Source organism: Saccopteryx bilineata, chromosome 4, assembly GCF_036850765.1.
Source record: "Saccopteryx bilineata isolate mSacBil1 chromosome 4, mSacBil1_pri_phased_curated, whole genome shotgun sequence".
NCBI classification, from domain to species: Eukaryota; Metazoa; Chordata; class Mammalia; order Chiroptera; family Emballonuridae; genus Saccopteryx; species Saccopteryx bilineata.
The window spans coordinates 50,565,572-50,591,501 of record NC_089493.1 but is presented as its reverse complement, the minus strand read 5'-3'; the positions used below and the strand labels follow the sequence as shown (position 1 = coordinate 50,591,501).

At 39.5% G+C, this 25,930-nt stretch overlaps 1 non-coding gene across 1 annotated transcript; it reads right to left on the bottom strand.

Annotated features, from left to right (window-relative positions):
• Positions 1–5,819: 5,819 nt before the first annotated feature.
• Positions 5,820–5,950, bottom strand: LOC136337092 (small nucleolar RNA SNORA68). The gene has a single exon (XR_010731802.1). It is a non-coding gene; the product is annotated as a small nucleolar RNA SNORA68 (small nucleolar RNA).
• Between the last annotated feature and the right edge of the window lie 19,980 nt (positions 5,951–25,930).

Here is a 25,930-nt window from a genome sequence, read left to right as displayed (position 1 = left end):
TAGCAGAATGGATTAAAAAAGAAAATCCAACTGTATGCTGCCTACAGGAAACTCATCTAAGTAACAAGGATAAAAACAAATTCAAAGTGAAAGGCTGGAAAACAATACTCCAAGCAAATAACATCCAAAAAAAAGCAGGTGTAGCAATACTCATATCGGATAATGCTGACTACAAGACAGGAAAAGTACTCAGAGACAAAAATGGCCATTTCATAATGGCTAAGGGGACACTGAATCAAGAAGACATAACAATTCTTAATATATATGCACCAAACCAAGGAGCACCAAAATATATAAGACAGCTACTTATTGATCTTAAAAGAGGGAATCAGAAAAAAGGACCAAAAAAGAATAATAAAGAAGAAAAAATAAAAATAATAAGTAAAAATCTGTTGTATTAAGTGGAGCGAAGACTAAATACAATGGAGACCTTGGGTTGGGAGGACCCAAAATGCCACAAAAATAAACAAACAAGAGAAAAAATAAAATAAAAACAAAAGCAAAAAAGAGAAATAAAGCCAAAAAAAAGCCTTGAGTCCCAAATTAACTAATTTGTTCGTGATTGAGGATTATATGGGAGGAAAGTAAAATGAGAAAAGAAAAAACGAATAGAAAGGAAAAAATAAGAAAAAGAGAAAAACGAAGGAAGAAATAAAATAGGAGAAAAAAAACAAAATAAAGCAAGACAAAAAAACAAAAAAAAACAAACAAAAAAAAAACCAAATAGGAGAGAGTGAGAGTTAAGTGTTTTGGAGTATAACCTTAAAGGAGGGTGAGGATGAAGAAGAAAAATAAAATGCAACACTCATGGGTAGTGTAGTTCAAGAAAGGGGAAGCATAAGATGGGCAGAGAATAGAAGGACCGAGGTGGAGGAAATAAAGGCAAAAAGAAGAAACAAACAACAACAACAACAACAACAACAAAAAATTAGTGGATCAAGTTGTAAAGTCTGTGGGTTTTTCTTGATTTTGAGAGGTTAACTTCTTCCTTTTTTTTTTCTCTCCCTCTTCCTAGTCGGTGACTCTGTACCCCAGGCTCTGCCCCTGTGTCACTCTTAGGTAGGGATTTGCAGTTGATGAGATTCTATGGCAATGTCATATAATTGGCTTTAGTCTTGCTGGAAGTAAAGGCTTGTTGGCGTTTGCAGGGTCCAACGATGAGAGAGTTTGCTTTCCTGGATTCTCTCTCCTAGTCCCCCCTTTCTGAATTAGCAGCCTGGTGATCCAGCTATAAGGCTGCAACTGCTTCTGCCTGGGGAGTAAGAGGCTCAAAGACCTGGGAAATCCCCACTCTATCCCCACTCAGTGCAAGGCTTTGGGAAAGGCTCTGAGAGTCAGGGCCTCCAGTGTAATCAGGCGGGGGTGGGAGTCAATTGTTGTCAAGGTGACTGTTCAGCGCCTATCATTTAGTTGGACCTCTCAACCCAGGCTTTCCACACTTTGTAGCCTGTTTTAGCAGGGAAGAAGAGGCACTAGTCTCTGCTTACGACTAGTGTAGTATAGACCTTATTATCTGCCAAGTCCTTCTTGTTAGCGTTTATCCCTGAATATGGAGGCTCTATCAATCAGAAGTTGCCCCCGCCCCTTTAGCGAGAGGCACTAAAAAATATCACGCCTCTTGTCTTGGATCGCTGAACTGAGAGAGATCTTATCAATTAGAACCGAGGGTGCGCAGATTTTATGGGTTAAGCTAATTTCAGTGATTGGGTCGCAGCTGCGCTTCCGAAGGTATTTTAGGCTGCCTGCGCGCGCCCCTCCCCCAACGCTTGATTGTTAGCTTGAATGGCTGGGTGAGGTGCCCCGCCCACGGAGAGAATCTCCCAAGCCTCTCCCGCTCGCCCCGCCGCTGGCGGCTGGACCGCACCAGGCGCAGGATAATGGAGCCCCCTGGGTGTGCAGGCCAGCAGGGCGCCCTGGGCGCGTGGAATGCCCAAGGCACGCGCGCGAATGGGGCGCTCCGGGCACCGGTGGCCGGCGACCCCCACTCGCAGTGTGCGGGCCGCTGGGAACGTCAGTGGTGCTCAACCGGACCGGGCGCACGCGCGTGGCGGCCGCTCGCGGTGGCAGTTCGCGGCGGCCGCTCGCGGTGGCGGCTCGCGGTTCCCAAGTATATGGGCTGACTCACCGCAGGCGCACTCCCTCGCGGCTTGAATGATCCACACCCTCGTCTCTCAGATTCAAGTGATAGCAGTCCTTTTGCTTTCAGTTTGTGTGGAACTCCGGAATGCTCCGAGGATAAATTTTTCTGTTTCTAGTTGATAAATTTGTTGTGATTTAGGGGAGAGCTGTCGGACGCGCTTCTCACGGCGCCATTTCCCTAACCTTTTGCCATTTTAATTATGATGTGTCTTGGTACAGACCTCTTTGGGTCCATCTTGTTTGGGATTCGCTGCACTTCCTGGACTTGAATGTCTTTTTCCTTCACCAGGTTAGGGACATTTTGGGTCATTATTTCTTCACATAGGTTCTTGATCCCTTGTTCTCTCTTTTCCTTCTGGTATCCCTTTGATATAGATTTGTTGTGCTTCATGTTGTTTCAAAGGTCCCTTAAATTCTCCTCAGTTTTAAATTTCTTTTTTACTATATGCTGCTCTGATTGGGTGTTCTTTTATTCTTATGCTGTCTTTTAAATCACTGATTCAATCCTCAGCTTCATCCAACCTATTGTTTATTCCTTCCAGTGTATTCTTTTTTTTTTTTTTTTTAATTTTTTTTTTTTTATTTATTCATTTTAGAGAGGAGAGGGAGAGACAGAGAGAGGAGAGATAGAGAGAGAGAAGGGGGGAGGAGCAGGAAGCATCAACTCCCATATGTGCCTTGACCAGGCAAGCCCAGGGTTTCGAACCGGCGACCTCAGCATTTCCAGGTCGACGCTTTATCCACTGCGCCACCACAGGTCAGGCCCAGTGTATTCTTGATGTCAGATATTGTATTCTTTTTTTCTGACTGGTTTCTTTATATGATTTCTATGTCCTTTTTTATGCTTGCTGTCTCTTTGTTGAAGTTCTCATCTTGTTCTGTGAGCATCCATATAACCATTACTTTGATTTCTATATCTGATAAAATGTTTATCTTCATTTCAGTTATCTCTTTTTGTAGAGATTTTTGTCTGCTCTGTCATTTGGGGCCTGCTTCTTTTTCTCCTCATTTTGGCTGCCTCTTTGTGCTTGTTTCTATTTATTAGATAGATCTGCTAAGATTCCCAGTCTTTGTGGGGTGGCCTTATGTAGTAGTGGGTGTCCTGTTAGGTCCTGTGATGCAGTCTCCTTGATCACCTGAACTGAGTGTTTCAGGAATGACCCTTGTGTGGGTTATGTGGATCATCCTGTTGTATTGAGACTTGATTGCTATTGGCCTTCTATGTGTCAGTTTGAGCCTCAGTCTGGCTGACTGTGAGGCTCTACTTCAACCAAAGTGTGTGAGTTGCAGTACAGGTGCTGAGCACAGGAAGTGGAACTTGCCTCATCTGGGTTTGTTACCTGACAAGGTCTCCCTTTGAATATGTTGTTTGTGAAGTTAACTGAATCTTGCTCTGAATGTTGTCTGAATCTGTCCACTGGGTGGGCCTCTTGGGAGGGATTATGATGCCGGCAAACATGCAATGCTGCCAGTTACTGGTCCTTCACAACCTGTTTGGAGCTATGAGAGATCCACAGTCTGTGGCTGCCACTACTGGGTTTAGTTACACGTGGAAAGGACCAAGCTGCACAGTGAGGTCAGCTTTTGTCAGATCCAGGCTCAGGCGTAGGTCAGCAAAAGACCCTCTGAAATCTGCCTCTAGCTGCCTCCAGCTGCTGGCTGCCTGGTAGGCTTAGTCACTAAAGAGCCTCTGGGAGAGTTGGGAGGATGGGGGTAGTGGCTTTCCTCTGAGTGGGAGGTGCCTGTCAGGTTTCAAGAAGGCTGGTGGGTGTGGTTCCCCAGTCCAAAGCCGCTTTTCTCAGACTGTCCTTTGCAACCAGGAGGGTGGTTCTAGAAAATTTCCCATGAGGGGGAAACACCAGTCAGAGTCATGGGAAAGTGGGTGTAATATTCCCCTTTCTTAACACTGAATAACTGAGTCACTTTCCGCTCACTGGACTCTTGAGTCTGTCCAGATCTCTACTCTCTGGCCCAGCCAACTGACTCCTCTGCAGAGCCTAATCTCTGCTGAGTGTGGCAAGAGGGAATCTGGAGGGTAGGATGAGTAGTTTCTCACAGGCTGATGCTGTTAGGAGGGTAGTGCTCCACCGAAGAAAGATGGTGACCATGGTACTGAAGAATGACTCAGCACACGAATCCTAGTGGCCATCACCCACCTGTCTTTCCTCAGTGTTGCAAACCCCCGAGACTCCCCTTGTGCCCCTAGTCGAGCAGCTCTCTTTCCAAATTCACAGAAAGACCCAGCTGTGCTCAGTTATCTTGTCTCCCTGCATGTGGCAAATCCAGTCACACCTGCGGGCCCAGGTCCCAACAGGCCGGGGTGGGGGAGGGTGCTGGCTGCACTTGAGGTGGTGGGGAGTAGCTTTCCTTCTAAATTTATAAAAAGTCCAATTTGGGTGCAGTTGTCCTGTCTCCTTTCAAGTGGTGAATTCTGTTGAGTGTGCTTCCAGGTGTGATTGGGGGAGGGCTTCCAGCTCTGTGCTTAGAATGGGAGAAACTGTTATTTTCCCCAAAGCCTTCCCACCTAGTCACTGTCTGTATGTCCCTTACCAGTCTCCCCACAGAGAGAGAATGTCCTGTGAAGTCTCTGCTGGTTGCAGCCTGCAAACGCCTCTACAGGACCAAACATGGCTGAGTGACCAGCTTGAGCAGTAGGGGGTGCTCGCCCCTGTGTAGGTGCTGCCTGGGTGACCCAGGCCAACTCAGTCTCCTCTGCTTTTCAGCATAAGTTGTTCTGCGGTCTCCTCTTCCCACCTCCACCACTCTGGGCCAGGGATCCTCGCTTGGTTGAGAGGCCCTGCTGCTGCAGGGAGGGAGTCTTGCTGCTGTACCTGCTGCACCCAGGCACGGGGCCAGCTCTTTCCGCATCGCCACCGGTCTTACCAGTCTCTATGTGGTTTCTCCCGCAAATCGTTGGCCATAATATCTCAGTTCAACTGGTTATTTAGGTTGGTTGCGCTATAATTTAGCTGTAAATACAGTTTAGGGCTAGGAGCAGCCATGTTGGAATCTTAAATGTATTTTTGGAGCAGGGAGATGGAATAGAAGTTTGCTCCATCCATTTCGTACATATACCGGTATGTTTGCACTTCCTGGAATGGAGCACCAAAAAATAAGAAAAAAAATACACAGTTAATAAATATACAGCTTGTTAAACTTTCATAAAATCAACACTCCCATGTAATCAGTATCCATATTAAGAAAGCTCATTAGTATTCCAGGAACCTTATCTTTCTTTCTCTCTCTCTCTCTCTCTCTCTCTCTCTCTCTCTCTCTCTCTCTCTCTCACACACACACACACACACACACACACACACACTTTGGTTTTCCCAAGGAGTTTATTTGGACACAACAGGGGACAGGGAGGGCATAAATCTAAAAGGTGTTGGGCCTCTTGATGGGGAAGCATGGCTTGTGCTGGTGACGAAGGACCCAGTGGGGCAGTGGGACTTGGTCTTGGAGTCATGGAACTGCTTGACTGCAAGTCTCTGGCGCTTGCTGGTGGCAATCTCTTCCACCTTTATGCTCTGGATAGAGTGGGTGCCGGCATGGTGCCAGGCTCCCATGTCTCTGTCTGCAGGGAGTAGGAGAGAGCAGGGTGAACATGCATTAGGGTCTCTGGGTGTTGCCTGAAGCTCCCATCAGGTGCCTGCCTGGGGGCCCCAGTATCTTGCCACCAGGAGTATAGAACCTCCCAGTTCACTCTGAGGGGCACAGCCACAGCTCCCAAAGGTTATGAGATCCACCTGCTGTGAGCACCTCTGTTTAAACTGCTGCTCCAACAGGCACTGGCTGTTTGGCTCAGTGGTAGAGTGTCGACTGGGCATGTGAAAGTCCTGGGTTCGATTCCTGGCCAGGGCACACAGAAGAAGCATCTATCTTCTTCTCCACCCTCCACCCTCTTCTTCCTTCTACCTCTCTCTTCCCTCCCCCAGCCAAGGCTCCTTTGGAGCGAAGTTGGCCCGGGCACTAATGATGGCTCCATGGCCTCCACCTCAGCTGCTAGAATGACTCTGGTTGCAATGGAGCAACTCCCCAGATAGGCAAAGCATTGCCCCTTGGTGGGCATGGCAGGTGAATAGATCCCAGTCTGTCTCTCAGCCTCCCTGCTTCTTACTTCAGAAATATATAAACAAACAAAAACAAAAAACAAACAAAAAACTGCTGCTACAACAATCAAATGTTTTATTTTTTAAATGCCAGGAGACAGTGTATGTGTGGGTCTGTTTCTGGGCTCTCTTGGGAAGGACTGACATTATCATAATATTGAGTTCTCTAATCCATGAACATGGTCTGTCTCTTATAAAGGGAAACTTTGTGATTCAGCAACTTCCCTGAAAAATGCTGGAAACTCAGGAAGAGAGTGACTAAGTTCATCAATTTCTCTGGGGCTTATAAGTGTTCCTGCAGGGAGATGTTCTGCTTCACCATATCCTTCAGGAAAGACATAGATATGCTTCTTGGTTTGATGGGGTGAGTAAAGTTGCCATGGGGAGCCTACACTTTTCTAGCCACTACTCCCACTTCATCATCCCAATCACTGCAGATGTTTGGTGTCCTCCTCCCTCCACAGCACATCCTCCATCATCTCATGCCAATTTTTCTCCTGATCTTCTGCTAAGAATTTTTAGTATAACCCAGAGCAAAGCATTTTTGGTGACTTATCACCATAGGTGCAGAGCTCTTTGTCTAGCCTCCTTCCCTGCTAATCATTTCTTTTCCCTTCCTCATCCTTCTCCTCCTTCTCTTCATCCTCCTCCTCCTCCTCCCCTTTCTTCCTTCCTTCTCCTTCTTATCCTCCTATTCCTCCTCCTCCTTCTTCTTCTTCCTCTTTTTAAAGTTTATTCTTTATGCTAGTGTGTCTTAAAGGCAAGCAGTAACACCTTCTTCACCTAGAATGTTTCCTCTCAATTTTGATAATAAAAATTTTCAACATAAAGAAAAATAGAACAAGTCGAATAGTTCATGTCCACACACCAACCAACTATACATAACAATTGTTAACATTTTCCATATTTGCCGCACTAATCTCATTGTAAAGATTGTGTAAAGTTAATACAGACATCATGATATTTCACCCTAGGTATTTCAGCATGCATCACTAAAAATTAAGGACATTTCCTTATATGACAACATCATTATCATCTCTAACAATACTACTAGTAATGACTCTATATAATATAATACCCAGAAGATATTCAAGATTATTCCAACTGCCCCAAAATATCTTTACAGCTGGGTTATTCATTTGTGTTTTATTGTATGTCTTTTCAATCTTTAACTATTTTACCATTCAGCTGTCAAAGTACTACCTTCTGAATTTGTCTAGTTGCTTACTCTAGTGGAATTGTTTCTCCATCTCTTCTACTTCCTTTTAACTAGAAGTTAAATATTTTTTTTGTATTTTTCTGAAGCTTGAAATGGGGAGAGACAGTCAGACAGACTCCCGCATGCGCCCGACCGGGATCCACCCGGCACGCCCACCAGGGGGCAACGCTCTGCCCACCAGGGGGTGATGCTCTGCCCCTCAGGGGCATCGCTCTGTTGCGACCAGAGCCACTCTAGCGCCTGGGGCAGAGGCCAAGGAGCCATCCCCAGCGCCCAGGCCATCTTTGCTCCAATGGAGCCTCAGCTGTGGGAGGGGAAGAGAGAGACAGAGAGGAAGGAGAGGGGGAGGGGTGGAAAAGCAGATGGGCGCTTCTCTTGTGTGCCCTGGCCGGGAATCGAACCCGGTACTTCTGCATGCCAGGCCAACGCTCTACCACTGAGCCAACCGGCCAGGGCCTAAATATTTTTTGACAAAAAATATTTGATAGGTGGTTCTGAATACTTCATAGTTCATCATATTGGAAGATACAGGAATCTAGTTCTACCAATATTTTCAATGCTAATATTGATCCTTGCCATTCAGATGATGATAGCCTGATCTTGTAATTATAAAATTATATTTCCTTCTCATGTTTAGCAAGTAACCTTTGAAGTGAAATTTTGCAATCATGTAAAACACCAGTTCTCCATCAGTCTTTCACTTAATGGTGTTAGCATCTTTTGTTGATATATGCCTGAATCAACTATTTCATTAAGAGATTGTAAATTGATTTTCTAATTGTATTATTCCTCTACATTTATTATCTAGCGCTCCCCTATAAATAAGACTTTCCCTCATCAACATGTTTTATTTGGTTATCCTGATAATAGTTCCTAAAGAAAAGGTGTATAAATGTTTCATTATTTCCTTTAGAATCTAATTTCAAAGTAAGAAAGTAATTACTAATTTTCACAGTTAATGTGACAGCCACCACCTCTGGTAACAATTCAGTGTGTTGTTTTATTATTATTTTAATAGAATTATGGATTTATAATATAATATCATTATAAATTCTAAATATTGCAACCAAATTATGTATTTTTTTGATGCTCATGTTGTTAACATTTGGCCAGCATAACCCCTTCACACAGGTTTATTACATTTGACAAGTTTTTTAAAAGCATTTGAAAGTTTCCTTACTTTCTGACATAGCAAGATCACCCAGGATCACCAGATCATCAGCTTAATAGCTGTATGTCCTTGAACAAGTTTCTTAAACTCTCCAAGCTTCAGCTTCCTCATTTATAAGATGAAAATGATGGTACCTACTTCACGGGGTTAACATGAAGAATAAATGTAATGGTGTTCTTAGAATAGCAACTGACATTCAGTTGGCAGGTACTAAGTCACAGTTATTATTATTGTTGTTAATCCAAGCTCTGCCTTGAACAACTCTAGTGAACTTGGATAAGACATTTGACATCTCTGAGCTTCAGCTTCTCTGTATGTACAATGGGAGATTTGGGTTACAAACTTTAGGTCCTTTCTATATCTGACATTCAATGATCCAGTGGTCTGTAAGGAATTGACAAGAAAAAACAAAACAAAACCCCCAAAACAACAACAGAAAACCCAAGAAGAGCATTCATGAAAAACCCATGACTATATCATGGTCAATGGTGAGAGACTGAAAACTTTCCCCTTAAGATCTGAAAATACCCTGTTTCATAACTGCTATTTAACATCATACTGGAAGTTCTAGCCAGAGCAATCAGAAGTTAAAGGGTCACTGGAGGAGTGCCCTGGGAGTGTGCCAATGTGCAAAGATAGGAGAGGTATCTCTCTTTCGTTCTCAATCCTTCTCCACCTCATTCAGCTGCTGGCATTCCAGAAAATCTATCAAAACACTAACTGAACTCAGGCTAAAGGAATAGAGACTTCATAGACCACATATAATGAAGAATATAGAACTTACTATAGAAATAGTTTACAAAATTAATTAGTCAAACAGCTGAAGCCTATAGCAACAAAAACAATCACTAAAAGAGGGAAAATCTGATTTCCAGACTTGTCACATTATGATATTAAAAACATTGGGTTTTTAAAATATAATATATAAAAAGCAACAAGAAAGTATGGGCCATTTACAGAAGATATGAGCAGAAACTGACCCTAGAGAAGCCATTGAACTGACTAGAAAAATACCTTAGCTCAATTGTCTTTAACATTCTCAAAGAGCTGAAGGAAACTATGAACAATAGCTAAAGAAAATTTGAAGAACAGATATAAATAAATTGAGAATATTAATATAGAGATAGGAATGATAAAATAAAGAGCCTAATAGTATTATGAAGCTGAAAAGTACCATAATTTAAATGAAAAACTCACTAGAAGGTTTCAATATTGGATTTGAGCAAGAAAAAAATAGCAAACTTTGAGATATATCCATTGAAAATATTCAGATTCAGAAACAGAAAAAAAAAAGAATGAAGAAAAAAACCCTAACATATGTATAATGAAGATCCTAGAAGGATAGGATAGAAAGGTGCACAAAAAATAACTCCCCAAATTTGACATAACACATGAATCTACACATTCAAGAAGCTCAACACATTCCAAGAAGTATAAACACAAAGAAATCCACACTAAGACATATAATCAAGATGTTAACAGCCTAGAACAGGGGTCGAGAACCTATGGCTCGTGAGCCAGATGTGGCTCTTTTGATGGCTGCATCTGGCTCGCAGACAAGTCTTTAATAAAAAATAATAATAACGTTAAAAATATAAAACATTCTCATGTATTACAATCCATTCATTTCCTACCGCTCATGTTCATGGTTGTGGGTGGCTGGAGCCAATCACAGATGTCCTCCAGGACAACACCAAATTTTTATTGGATAATGTGTAATGTACACAGGTCGTTGTATGGCTCTCATGGAATTACATTTTAAAATATGTGGCGTTCATGGCTGTCTCAACCAAAAAGTTTCCCGACCCCTGGCCTAAACAAAGAATCTTGATAAGATTAAGGGCTGATTTCTCATCACACACATGGAGGCCAAAAGGGAGTGGGGTGTTTTTTAGTGTTCTGAAAGAAAAACTCTGGCAGCCGAGAATTGTGTAAATGGCAAAATTATCTTTCAAAAATGAAGGAGAACATAGGACATTGCTATATAGACAAAAGCTAAAGAAATTTATTGGTTTTAAAACTATCATACAAGAAATGTTAAAGTTGTTCTTTAGGTTTTCAGAGGTTCGATAGAAAATAATCTTACAGAGTGATCTGATCCAGTTATGGTGAGTAGTCATGCTGCAGGCATATAACTTTTCAGTAAAAGGTTTATCTTTGCCTTAAGCAAACCCTGTTTCTGTGCATCTAGGTTAACATACCTTTAAAATAAGCCAAAACCACCCTTAAGAGAGCACATAATCTTGGTAACCATTCTATAATCCAGTGATTTTTAACGTTTTCATCTCATGGTACACATAAACTAATTATTAACATTCTGTAGCACACCAAAAATATATTTTTTAGCAATCTAACACAAGAAAATAGTTCTAATTTTGATTCATTCACATTGGACAGCTATTAGGCTAGCTGTTGTCATTTTTTTATTTAGCAATGTAAGTGAAAAGAGGTGTCTTTAAGTAGTCAGATATTGCATGTTTTGATTCTTGCAGCACACTGGTTAAAAATTGTTGCTGTAATCATTTTATTCTTGACCCAATTTTTTTTCTTATTTGCATTTTATGGGTCCATATGCCCTTTTTTAATCTTTTTTTTTTTTTGCCCCTTTATTACTTCTCCTCAATTCAGGCCCTCCATTACAGGCATTGTTTGTTCTATTTAGTACAATATAATTCACAGTTTACCACAAGATTTTCTCAAGAAAGAGGGGAGAGGAGAGGAGAGGAAAAAAGGAGGGGGGGATAATTTCCTTTTTTAAAAAATTTTAATTTAATTTTATTTTTCTTTATTTCATTATTAGTTTTTTTAAAAAAACAACTCTTTTCGCCTGACCTGTGGTGGTGCAGTGGATAACACGTCGACCTGGAAATGCTGAGGTCGCCGGTTTGAAACCCTGGGCTTGCCTGGTCAAGGCACATATGGGAGTTGATGCTTCCAGCTCCTCCCCACTTCTCTCTCTCTGTCTCTCTCTCTCTCCCTTGCTCTCTCCTCTCTAAAAATGAATAAAGAAAAAAAAAGATTAAAAAAAATTAAAAAAAAACAACTCTTTTCGATTTTTTATTTTTTTAACTTTTTATTCTTTATTAAATCTCATTAATACTATCAACAAAACCACCCTCAGATGCCATTAAGGAAGAGAAAATCAAATATCATGGATACAAAAGAAAGAGAGGTAACACAGCTAGATGAGGAAAAATCTATGGAGAAAAAATTTAATATATTGGAAACCTTGGAGCTAAATGACAGAGAATTTAAGATATAAATCCTAAAAATCCTCTGAGATATACAAGAAAACACAGAAAGGCAATTTAGGGAGCTTAGAAAACAACCCAACAAACACAAAGAATATATTTCCAAGGAAATTGAAACTATAAAAACAAATCAAACAGAGATGAAAAACTCAATTCACGAGCTGAAAAACGAGGTAACAAACTTAGCTAATAGAACAGGCCAGATAGAGGAGAGGATTAGTGAAATAGAAGACAAGCAACTTGAGGCACAACAGAGAGAAGAAGAAAGAGACTCAAAAATAAAAAAATTGAGATAGCCCTACAAGAATTATCTGACTCCATCAAAAAGAATAACATAAGAATAATAGGTATATCAGAGGGAGAAGAGAGAGAAAATGGAATGGAGAACATACTCAACAAATAATAGATGAGAACTTCCCAATCCTGTGGAAAGAACTAAAGCCTCAAGTTCAAGAAGCAAACAGAACTCCGAGTTTTCTTAACCCCAACAAACCTACTCCAAGGCATATCATAATGAAATTGGCACAAACCAACGGCAAAGAAAAAATTCTCAAGGCAGCCAGGGAAAAGAAGAATACAACATATAAAGGAAGGCCCATTAGATTATCAACAGATTTCTCAGCAGAAACTCTACAAGCTAGAAGAGAGTGGACCCCAATATTTAAAGTCCTGAAAGAGAGGAACTTTCAGCCACGAATACTATACCCATCAAAGCTATCCTTCAAATATGAAGGAGAAATAAAAACATTCACAGATACAGAAAAGATGAGGGAATTTATCATCAGAAAACCCCCACTCCAGGAATTACTAAAGGGGGTTCTCCAATCAGATACAAAGAACAAGAACAACAACAACAAAAAAAACAAAGCCACAAGTAAAAGCTCCAAGAAGAACACAATAAAACCAAATTTAAACTGTGACAACAACAAAAAAAAAGGGGGGGAGAGGATGGAGATTAACAGTAGCAAAGGATGATGGAGTGCAAAAGTACTCACAAAATAGTGCACTACAATGAACAGGGTAGGAACCCTTTTCATTACTTAAAGGTAACCACCATTGAAAAAACCACCACAGAAGCAGATGAGATAAAAAAGATAGCAACAGAAGAAAGATGTATGGAATACAACTAAATAAAAACAAAAGATAGAAAAATGAAAGAGAAGGATCAAACGAGACACAAAACTAACAGAAAGCAATCTATAAAATGGCAATAGGGAACTCACAAGTGTCAATAATTACACTAAATGTAAACGGATTAAACTCACCAATAAAAAGGCACAGAGTAGCAGAGTAGATTAAAAAAGAAAATCCAACTGTATGCTGCCTACAGGAAACTCATCTAAGTAACAAGGATAAAAACAAATTCAAAGTGAAAGGCTGGAAAACAATACTCCAAGCAAATAACATCCAAAAAAAAGCAGGCGTAGCAATACTCATATCTGATAATGCTGACTACAAGACAGCAAAAGTACTCAGAGACAAAAATGGCATTTCATAATGGCTAAGGGGACACTGAATCAAGAAGACATAACAATTCTTTTTTATTATTATTCATTTTAGAGAGGAGAGGGAGAGACAGAGGGAGAGAGAGAGGAGAGACAGAGAGAGAGAAGGGGGGGAGGAGCTGGAAGCTTCAACTCCCATATGTGTCTTGACCAGGCAAGCCCAGGGTTTCGAACTGGCAACCTCAGCATTTCCAGGTCGACGCTTTATCCACTGCGCCACCACAGGTCAGGCACAATTCTTAATATATATGCACCAAACCAAGGAGCACCAAAATATGTAAGACAGCTACTTATTGACCTTAAAACAAAAACTGACAAAAATACAATCATACTTGGAGACCTCAATACACCGCTGATGGCTCTAGATCGGTCATCCAAACAGAGAATCAACAAAGATATAGTGGCCTTAAACAAAACACTAGAGCACCTGGATATGATAGACATCTACAGGACATTTCATCCCAAAGTGACTGAGTATACATTTTTCTCCAGTGTACATGGATCATTCTCAAGAATTGACCATATGTTGAGCCACAAAAACAACATCAGCAAATTTAGAAAAATCGAAGTTGTACCAAGCATATTTTCTGATCATAAAGCCTTGAAACTAGAATTCAACTGCAAAAAAGAGGGAAAAAATCCCACAAAAATGTGGAAACTAAACAACATACTTTTAAAAAATGAATGGGTCAAAGAAGAAATAAGTGCAGAGATCAAAGGATATATACAGACTAATGAAAATGACAATACGACATATCAGAATCTATGGGATGCAGCAAAAGCAGTGATAAGAGGGAAGTTCATATCACTTCAGGCATATATGAACAAACAAGAGAGAGCCCAAGTGAACCACTTAACTTCACACCTTAAGGAACTAGAAAAAGAAGAACAAAGACAACCCAAAACCAGCCGAAGAAAGGAGATAATAAAAATCAGAGCAGAAATAAATGAAATAGAGAACAGAAAAACTATAGAAAAAATTAATAAAACAAGGAGCTGGTTCTTTGAAAAGATCAACAAAATTGACAAACCCTTGGCAAGACTTACCAAGGAAAAAAGAGAAAGAACTCATATAAACAAAATCCAAAATGGAAGAGGAGAAATCACCACGGACACCGTAGATATACAAAGAATTATTGTAGAATACTATGAAAAACTTTATGCCACTAAATTCAACAACCTAGAAGAAATGGATAAATTCCTAGAACAATACAACCTTCCTAGACTGAGTCAAGAAGAAGCAGAAAGCCTCAACAGGCCTATCAGTAGAGAAGAAATAGAAAAAACCATTAAAAACCTCCCCAAAAATAAAAGTCCAGGCCCTGACGGCTATACCAGCAAATTTTATCAAACATTCAAAGAAGACTTGGTTCCTATTCTACTGAAACTCTTCCAAAAAATTGAAGAAGAAGCAATACTTCCAAACACATTTTATGAGGCCAACATAACCCTCATACCAAAACCAGGCAAGGATGGAACAAAAAAGAAAACTACAGACCAATATCTCTAATGAATACAGATGCTAAAATACTAAACAAAATACTAGCAATTGAATACAACAACATATTAAAAAGATAATACATCATGATCAAGTGGGATTCATCCTAGAATCTCAAGGATGGTTCAACATACGTAAAATGGTTAATGTAATACACCATATCAACAAAACAAAGAACAAAAACCACATGATCTTATCAATAGATGCAGAAAAGGCTTTCGATAAAATATAACACAATTTTATGTTTAAGACTCTCAACAAAATGGGTATAGAAAGAAAATATCTCAACATGATAAAGGCCATATATGATAAACCATCAGCTAACATCATATTAAATGGCACAAAACTGAAGGCATTCCCACTTAAATCAGGAACAAGACAGGGTTGTCCACTCTCTCCACTCTTATTTAATGTGGTACTAGAGGTTCTAGCCAGAGCAATCAGACAAGACAAAGAAATAAAAGGCATTCATATCAGAAAAGAAGTAAAGGTATCACTTTTTGCAGATGATATGATCCTATACATCAAAAACCCCAAAGAATCCACAAAAAGACTACTAGAAACAATAAGCCAATACAGTAAGGTCGCAGGATACAAAATTAACATACAGAAGTCAATAATCTTTCTATATGCCAACAATGAAACATTTGAGAATGAACTCAAAAGAATAATCCCCTTCACGATTGCAACAAAAAAATAAAATACTTAGGAATGAACATAACAAAGAATGTAAAGGACTTATATAATGAAAACTATAAACCATTGTTAAGGGTAATCGAAAAAGATATAATGAGATGGAAGAATATACCTTGTTCTTGGTTAGGAAGAATAAATATAATCAAGATGGCTATATTACCCAAAGCAATATACAAATTTAATGCAATTCCCATCAAAATTCCAATGACATTTTTAAAAGAAATGGAGCAAAAAATCATCAGATTTATATGGAACTATAAAAAACCCTGAATAGCCAAAGTAATCCTAAAGAAAAAGAATGAAGCTGGGGGCATTACAATACCTGACTTCAAACTATATTATAGGGCCACAACAATCAAAACAGCATGGTATTGGCAGAAAAATAGACACTCAGACCAATGGAACAGAATAGAAAGCCCAGAAATAAAACTACATATATATAGTCAAATAATTTTTGATAAAGGGGCCAACAACACACAATGGAGAAAAGAAAGCCTCTTCAATAAATGGTGCTGGGAAAACTGGAAAGCTACATGCAAAAGAATGAAACTGGACTACAGTCTGTCCCCCTGTACTAAAATTAACTCAAAATGGATCAAAGATCTAAACATAAGACCTGAAACAATTAAGTACATAGAAGAAGACATAGGTACTAAACTCATGGACCTGGGTTTTAAAGAGCATTTTATGAATTTGACTCCAAAGGCAAGAGAAGTGAAGGCAAAAATTAATGAATGGGACTACATCAGACTAAGAAGTTTTTGCTCAGCAAGAGAAACTGGTAACAAAATAAACAGACAGCCAACTAAATGGGAAATGATATTTTCAAACAACAGCTCAGATAAGGGCCTAACATCCAAAATATACAAAAAAAAAATCATAAAACTCAACAACAAACAAACAAACAATCCAATAAAAAAAATGGGAAGAGGACATGAACAGACACTTCTCCCAGGAAGAAATACAAATGGCCAACAGATATATGAAAAGATGCTCATCTTCTTTAGTTATTAGAGAAATGCAAATCAAAACTGCAATGAGATACCACCTCACACCTGTTAGATTAGCTATTATTAACAAGACAGGTAATAGCAAATGTTGGAGAGGCTGTGGAGAAAAAGGAACCCTCATTCACTGTTGGTGGGAATGTAAAGTAGTACAACCATTATGGAAGAAAGTATGGTGGTTCCTCAAAAAACTGAAAATAGAATTACCTTATGACCCAGCAATCCCTCTACTGGGTATATACCCCCAAAACTCAGAAACATTGATACGTAAAGACACATGCAGCCCCATGTTCATTGCAGCATTGTTCACAGTGGCCAGGACATGGAAACAACCAAAAAACCCGTCAATAGATGACTGGATAAAGAAGATGTGGCACATATACGCTATGGAATACTACTCAGCCATAAAAAATGATGACATCGGATCATTTACAGCAAAATGGTGGGATCTTGATAACATTATACAAAGTGAAATAAGTAAATCAGAAAAAAACAGGAACTGCATTATTCCATACGTAGGTGGCACATAAAAGTGAAACTAAGAGACATTGATAAGAATGTGGTGGTTATGGGGGGAGGGGGGAGAGAGAGAGGGAAAGGGGGAGGGGGAGGGGCACAAAGAAAACTAGATAGAAGGTGACAGAGGACAATCTGACTTTGGGTGATGGGTATGCAACATAAGTGAATGACAAGATAACCTGGAGTTGTTATCTTTGAATATATATATCCTGATTTATTGATGTCGCCCCATTAAAAATAAAATTATTAAAAAAAATTGTTGCTGTAATCCCATCTCCACCTAGCTTTCTTCCACCTCCATGTAATCTTCCTTAGTTCCCACCTTAATTTCAAATGCATAAAAGAAGCTGCAAAACTGTTATTTTCCACAGTATCTGAGATCTTGTTCCTCAACAATGGCATCAGTTTGGCTCAGATAAAATCATTAAAATTCTCTACACGTTTGGACACTTTTAATGTTGACAGGTAGAAATCAAAGGACAATAAGCAACACCCCAGATGGGCAGAGCATCGCCCCCTAGTGAGCATGCTGGGTGGATCCTGGTCGGGCACATGCAGGAATCTATCTGACTGCCTCCCCGCTTCTAACTTTGGAAAAAAAATAATAATAATAAAAAAATAAAACAAAGAATTTATAATAATTATAAACACACACACACCAAATGACAGTACCTCAAAATACATGAAGCAAACAGTAACAGAATAAAAGAGAGAAATACAGTTTTACAATAATAATTGAAGACTTCAATACCTCACTATAAATAATGAGTAGAACATTTTTAAATTATTATGATTCAGTGAGAGGAGGGGAGGCAGAGACAGACTCCTTCATATACCCTGACTGGGATCCACCAGGTAAGCTCACTAGGGGGTGATTCTCTCTGCTCAACAGAGTTCTTCTTAGCACCTGAGGTAGAGGCCATGGCGCCATCCTCAGCTTCTGGGGCCAACTCACTTCAATTGAGCCATGGCTGCAGGAGGGGAAGAGAGAGAGAGAAGCTAGAGACAGAAAGGATGGAGAAGCAGATGGGCACTTCTCCTGTATGCCCTGATGGGAATCAAACCTGGGACATCCACATGCCGTGCTGACACTCTACCACTGAGCCAACTGGCCAAGGCCAATGAGTAGAACATCTAAACAGAAGATCAATAGGAAATAGACTAATAATAATAGTAATACAAAAGTGCTATAAAACAACTAGACCTAAATACATACATAGGACATTCTGCCAACAACAGGAGAGTACATGTTCCACACAGGGGCACGTGAAACATTCTCCAGGATAGACCATAGATATAAGGTCACAGAAAAATCTCAGTAAATTAAAAAAGATTGAAAGTATTGGTCCTGGCTGGTTAGCTCAGTTGCTTAAGAGCATCAACCAAAAAAAACAAGGTTATGGGTTCGATCCCGGTCGTGGCACACCTGGGAAGCAACCAAAGAAAGCATGACTGAGTGGAACAACAAATGGGTGCTTTCCTTCCCCCTTCCCCCTCTTTCCTTTCCTCTCTGTCTCTCTAAAAAAAAAAAATCAATAAAAATTAAGCCTTGGATGGATATTCAATTGGTTGGAGCATCGTCCGGAAGCACAGAGGTTGCCAGTTTGATTCCCCAGTCAGGGCACATACAGGAGCAGCTCCATGTTCCTGTCTCTCTCTCTCTCTCTCTCTCTCTCTCTTGCTGCCTCTCTTTCTCAAAGAAAAAAAAAATCGAAAGCATTCAAAGTATACTCTCTAAATACAATGGAAAAAACAAACAAACCAGAAATCAATAACAAAAGGAAAACTAAAAAAAATTTTTTTTAATGTGTGGAAATTAAACAACATACTCTTAAACAGTCAATGGGTCAAATCACAAGGGAAGCTATTAAATATTTAGAGACAAATGAAAATGAAAATACAATATACCAAAACTTATGAGTTGCAGTGAAAGTGGTACTAAGGAATAATCTATGCCTACATTAAAGAAAAAGAAAAATCTCAAATCAACAACCTAAACTTACAACTTAAGAAACTAGAAAAATATAGAAAATTAAATCCAAAGCAAGAAGAATGAAGTAATAAATATTAAAGCAGCGATAAGCAAAAGAAGGAACAGAATTATCTATTCTATTTCTAGAGATTATCAATGAAATCAATAGTTGGTTCTTTAAAAAGATTAACAAAATGAACGAACTTTTAGGTAGAATTCCTAAGGAAAAAGTGAGAAGACATAAATAAAGCCAAAGGGGAAGGGAATTGGGAGAAGGAGGTGAAGAGATTAGGAAGTACAAACTAGGAGTGACAATACTGTCACAGAGATGTAAAGTACAGCATAGAGTCAATAACATAATAGTAACTATGTATGATGCCAGGTGGGTACTGGAAATATCAGGGGATCACTTTGTATAGTATATGACTGTCTAACCACTATGCTGTACACCTGAAACTAATACAAATTAATGGTGAAAGTAAAAAAACAAAATAAAATCAGAAATGGAACTGGACATACTGACCTTTCATAATAGAAAAGATCGTAAGAGAATGCTATGAACAACTTTATGTCAACAAATAAAATAACCTAGGTGAAATGGACAAACTCTTAGAAACATACATATTACCAAAACTGATTCAATAGTAGATAGAAAATCTCAACAGACCATTAACAAATAAAAAATTTGATCAGCAATAAGAAGTATTTTTAATAAAGAGAAGTCCAGGACAAAGTGGTTTCATGGATGAATTCTATGAAACACTAAAGAAGAATGCCAATTCTTTTCAAAATCTTCAAAAAAATAGAAGAAGAAACTTTTTTTTTTTTAATTCAGATGGCTTGATGGAGGGAAATAGAGAGAGACAGAGAAGGGAGAGGGGTAGAGAAGCAGATGGTTACTTCTCCAGTGTGCCCTGACTGGGAATCAAACCCATGACATCCAGACGCCAGTCCAATGCTCTACCGCTGAGCCAACCTGCTGGGACCAGGATTGGCTTTTTTCACAGCATAATTCCCTGGAGATTCATCCAAGTTGTTGGATGTATCCATAATTTATTCCGTTTGGTTGCTGAGTAGTATTCCATGGTACAGATGTATCACTGCTTGCTTAACCATTTACTCATTGAATAATAGTTGAATTGTTTCCAATTTTATTGTTATTATAAATAAAATAGTTAATAACATTTGTGTCCAGATTTTATATAAACATGGCTTCAGTTCTCTTGGATAAGTGCACAAGATTGCAATTCTCCAGTCATACAGTTGTTTCATGTTTAGTTTTATAAGAAAATGACAAATGGTTTTCCAGAATGACTACACCATTTTACACCCCACCATCAGTGTATAAGTGATTCCATTTCTCTGCATCCTCCACAGCATTTGGTGTCACTTTTTGTTAGTCATTCAGATATATGTGTAGTGGTATCTCGTGGTCATTTTATTTTGCAATTCCCTAATAGCTAATGATGTTGAACAGCTTTACATGTGCATTATTTGTTACCTGTCTTACCTCCTGGGTGAAGTGTCTGTTTGTGTCTTCTGCCTCTTTTCTAATTGATTTTTGTCTTTCACTGTTGAGTTCTGAGAACACTTTATATATTGTAGATACTAGTCCTTTGTCAGATTTGTTGTTTGCAGATACTTCCTCTAAGACTACAGCTGTCTCTTCATTCTCTTAACAAAATCTTTCTTAGAGCAAATGTTATTAATTTTAATGGGAGCCCAATTAATCAAATTATTTCTTGTATAGATCATGCTTTTGGTGTCAAGTCTAAAAATTTTTTGCTTAGTGCTAGGCCCTGAAATTTTCTCCTACTTTTTTTCTTAAAGTTTTATAGACTGATGTCTGTGATCCATTTTGAGTTAATTTTTGTGTAAGGTGTGAGGTTTAGGTTGAGTTTCCTTTTTTTTAACCAATTGCTTCAAAACTAATTCTTTAAAAGGTTACAATTTCTGCATTGAATTGCTTTTGCATTTTGTAAAAAAAAAAAATCAGCTGAGCACATTGGTCTGGGTCTATTTCTAGATTTTCTACTCTGTTTCATTGAGCTATGTATCTATCCCTCTGCCAACACTACACAGTTTTGATTTATGGTTATTTGTTTTTAAAGCTCTGTACTAATTCTTATGTGCTATAAAAACTGATAACCACTGCCAGAGCCAGAAAAGGGGCTTCAAGAGACTGACTAGTCCAATTACCTCTTGTAATCCAGAGAGGTTCCGTGAAAAGCATTTGTACTTAGAGTCAAAAGACCTGGGTCTTGGTCTCATGTCTCATTGCATCAGCATGTGGCTGCATGGCCTGCCTCAGCCTCAGCCTCAGCCTCAGTTTTCTTATCTATGGAAAGTGAACGCTAATATTTGTTTCGCTTACCCTTCCAGTATAAAAACAAACATAAAGTCTTTTGTTTAGACTAAAGCCAGTATTCAAATATAAAGTTTATTATTTGAGGGATAAAGAAAATGAGATCCTAAGAAATTAGGGTCCTTCTTACCTGAGGTCACCTTCTGTTTGATTTGGTGGCATCAACAGAAAGTTTCACACGTTATTTGACAAAACTTACAGAACCCACATTCTTTCAGACACTATGGAAAGTCCCTGGGTCACAAACACAAAAAGATCTGGTCCCTGTCCTTATGACTCTTCCTTCATAGTGGGGACATGTTCAATTTTTTTCAAAGGTTAAGTGAATTCAAATTAAATTTATATTGAGGGATCCTTCAGAATTTCAGGACCTTCCTAGGTGGATGGATCCACAGAGCAATAAATCATTGTTCTGACATCTCTGTAAGTCACCAGCTACATTCCCAGATTTGCTCAAGGCTGCACACTGATCTTGGTAGAGCCAAAAGGAAAGGGGGCGAGTTTTCCTGGACAGACCTAAAAACACTCCAAGATTCATATGCTTGAAACCACTTTCCAGCTATTCCCATTCCCATTCCAGCACTTATTTTCCATTCATTTATTATAACAACAACAAAAATTATCCCATGGGGGGAAAAAAACACCCCATGGAGTTAATTCAGAGTCCTGTATAGTGAATCAAAAAATTCATTTTGTTTACATTAAGTGGGCCAAACATGTTGAAAGAGGGCAATTCCAAGGGTCAGCCTGCCTCTTCTGTGTGCTCCTATGTCTCACTTTACAAACTGATTTCAGCCCAGGTCTTTCTGCAGTGAGCTGCATAGAGAGTAGCTTTAACAGTCAGAGAAAGACTAGGTGTGCAGCATTCCCCTAGAGAGCCTGCAATGAAGAAAATCTCACTTGGAGAACACAGGCTGTTATTATCGGATCATTTAAAATACTATTATATGCTATTTGGTGCATTTACAATGCAAGGTATGAGAGTAACACAAAACACTCAATAGCAAAACACTCTCCAGCCCAACAAAATCAGAATCTAGTTCCTAAACTGAGGAGAGATGCTCTCAAGTAATTGCCAGGTACTAGTTTGGTCATTGGCGAAGATCTGCTGCCCCTACGTGGCTGAAGCCTTTCTTTCTTTCTTTTTTTTTTTTGTATTTTTCAGAAGTTGGAAACGGGGAGGCAGTCTGACAGATTCCCGCATACGCCCAACCGGGATCCACCCGGCACACCCACCAGGGGGCAATGCTCTGCCCATCCAGGGCGTCGCTCTGTTGCGACCAGAGCCACTCTAGCGCCTGAGGCAGAGGCCATAGAGCCATCCTCAGCACCCAGGCCATCTGCTCTAATGGAGCCTTGGCTGCAGGAGGGGAAGAGAGAGACAGAGAGGAAGGAGAGGGGGAAGGGTGGAGAAGCAGATGGGTGCTTCTCCTGTGTGCTCTGGCTGGAATCGAACCCAGGACTTCTGCATGCCAGGCCGACGCTCTACCACTGAGCCAACCAGCCAGGGCCTGAAGCCTTTCTTTAACAGAGCCACAGGTACTCAGGCATTCTTACGTGTTATGGTGATTTTTAGAATGATGGAGTAGATAAATAGATCAAGATGGGTGGATTCATTTATTTGTTTATGCAGTTAATAAACAGAGAATTTAAAATATTTTCCCAGGCACATCACAAGTGCTGTTAGGAAGTGACATTTAAGATCTGAAATCTGAAAACTGCTATGGTCAAAACTACTCTGTGCATTGGTCCCAAGAAAATAGTAGAAGTGCAAACAGTGGCAAGTGACCTCTGATGATAAAGGCAGGAATTCCCAAACATGCTTAGTCCCTCCGAGAGACAAATATGTCTTGTAGCTTATTAATTCAAACCCACGGGGAGAAAGAATATGAAGCAGGTAAATGTGAGTTTTAGATTTACAGTGAAAGAAATACAGGGAAAGTTTGAGGCTAGGACAGAGAGTAGGCAGAATTCTTTGCCTCACTGAAGAAAAGTGAGACAGACTAAAACAACAAGTCCCCATATTTAATATGACTTATCCTCAAAGATGATGACACCCAATATTCGTAAGTCACTATACTACTGATGGGTATGGATATTGGTACAATCCATTTGACATAGCGATTCCACAGTTAGCAACTGGCTGTCCAGAACTCTGTGCAGAGGTGTAGAGAGGAAAGAAGAGATGAAGTGACCTGGGCTTAAATAACAGAGTCACAGACACTTGGAGTTGAGGACTTCATTCTTAAGACTTAAAATTGTGCTGGAAGTTGCCTCTGTAGCTATCTTATTATTCTTAGGTGTTTTTAGAATTCTGTAAGCTATGTAAAATCCCCAACCCTTTCATTTCAATTGAACTCAAACATGCATTTATTGAGCATGGTGAATGCAAGACTTTGGCTAGGTTGGGGAAAGCAGTATGCGGAGATAACTTAGATCTGGTTTCTGGATCTTAAACACCTTGGTCTACAAAAGCTTGACTTGTAAAAACATAAAATTTGGTCATTCAGTGAAATAGTGGCTATAACACAGCATTATGGAAATATGGGGTAGGGAAGATACAATATATTCTAAGTAGAGGGATTAGGGAAGGGTGGATTCCTAGCAGATGTGGGATTAGGGCCTTGAAACACAACAGGATTTCGGTAGGCCTGGGAGATCAGGAGGGCGTTAGAACTCTTTTCCTTTGGGTTAGAAGATTATGAGATGTTAATTATTTAGCAAGACTTTTCTGAGCCCTGACAAGGTACTGTGTGGAACAGAGAAGCATAAGAACCGCTACAAAGTAGACAAAATACATCTCTGAGAAAAAAGTTATATTGAACGATGCTGTGTGATTAGGTATCACAATCTACAGAGTTCAGAAGTTAAGGGAAGTTAAACATGTTTCTGTTTTGGGTGGTTAATTAGCCACTTGGAAAATATCTCAGTAGTAGAAAATATGAGATCTAAGGCACATATTATTTCTATTACTGCTCCCCTTTTCCAAATTTCTAGGCTTTGTAAAAAGTTATTGATTTTATTTTTAAATAAATGTACAATGTATAATATACAAAATAATCTTGTTTGGGAAGGTTTAAGGGAGAAGGAAAATATTTACAGTATAAATGGGAATTCTCCCTTCAAAATTTCTCATTCTCCCCAATCTCATTTCTCTTCCTAGCAGCAAACCTGCTATCTGCTTGCTGTGTTTCCTCCCAGAATGTCATGTAAATATAAAACTGTGTTGTGATTTTACATAAATGGATATGTGGGTTTTTTTTTTTAACTCAATACCATATTTTGGTGATTTTTCTATGTTAGTACATAGGTCATAGACTACATAGAGTTAAAACTCATTCTTCTGAGATAGAATTCCACAGTAAGACTATACTTTGGCTATTTCATCACTTCCATTTTGATGATCTAGAACATGAGAGCCACTGAGGTCTTATCTGATTTATAGAAACAAGCAGACAAGCAAAAACAACCGCAACTTTGGGCATAACAAACAGACATTTTATTTGAACCTCTCACTTGCAGCCCCTCAGTCAATTCCAGACTTGAGCCCAGTGACAAATCCTGAGTCTTCTAAATTAAAGGAAAACTGAAAATCTTGAGGAGTAGTTAATAATAACACCACAAGTATGTACTGCGACTCTTAACACCTAGCCTGCATGGACAAGAAGAAAATTCCAGTGCTCTGAGATTACTGAACCTTGGCTATGAATGACACTAACTCCTAGAGATCCAGTGAACTGCTGCAGTTCACTGGCTAGAGTGGGACTCTATGTAGCGGTGTGGTGATCAAAGAAACTCTAACCTGAGTCTACCTTACAGTAAGTTTAGTGGGACTCTAACCCATTCCTATGGTTATTTTCCCAAGTCTTGAGTGTACAGTCAAAAGAGATATGCTCAGGCAATATCTTCACATTGGTTTCCTGGCCTTTAGAACAAATGTGATTATCATAGAAAAGACTAAACAGGAATCCACAGAGCTTTATCCTTCCCCAAATCAAAAGAGAAAATCAGAAGTTATAGCAATCCTTTACCCAATGACTATAGTAAGTGTCAATAACAAAGATTTGAAAGATTTGTTTAACCCGCCGGCTTGGTTGGGGAGTAAGAACGGATGGATCCTGAACAATGACGGGATTATAAACGCAATCAAGTAATGCATCCAACTGCCAGTGCTTGTCCAGGTGTGGTCTCTCCCAGGAACACATCAACCGAAGCCTGGCATGAAGCCATTGCCTGGGCACATGCTCCCCCATCTATTTAACAGTTAAAACATAGCAGAAGCAATTTGCTTCCACTGGAAGCACCTGTCGAACACCATCATACCCTAGTGTTGGTGTATCTCTAAGGCTCTGTGCCACTCTTTGGTAAGCAGAGACCGTGATCATCACACCGGATATCACAGTGGTCCACCAGGCTGATGAACTGCTTAGCACTACTCCATTATTAAGTGGAAGAGAGAGAAAGAAAAAGAGTGTCATT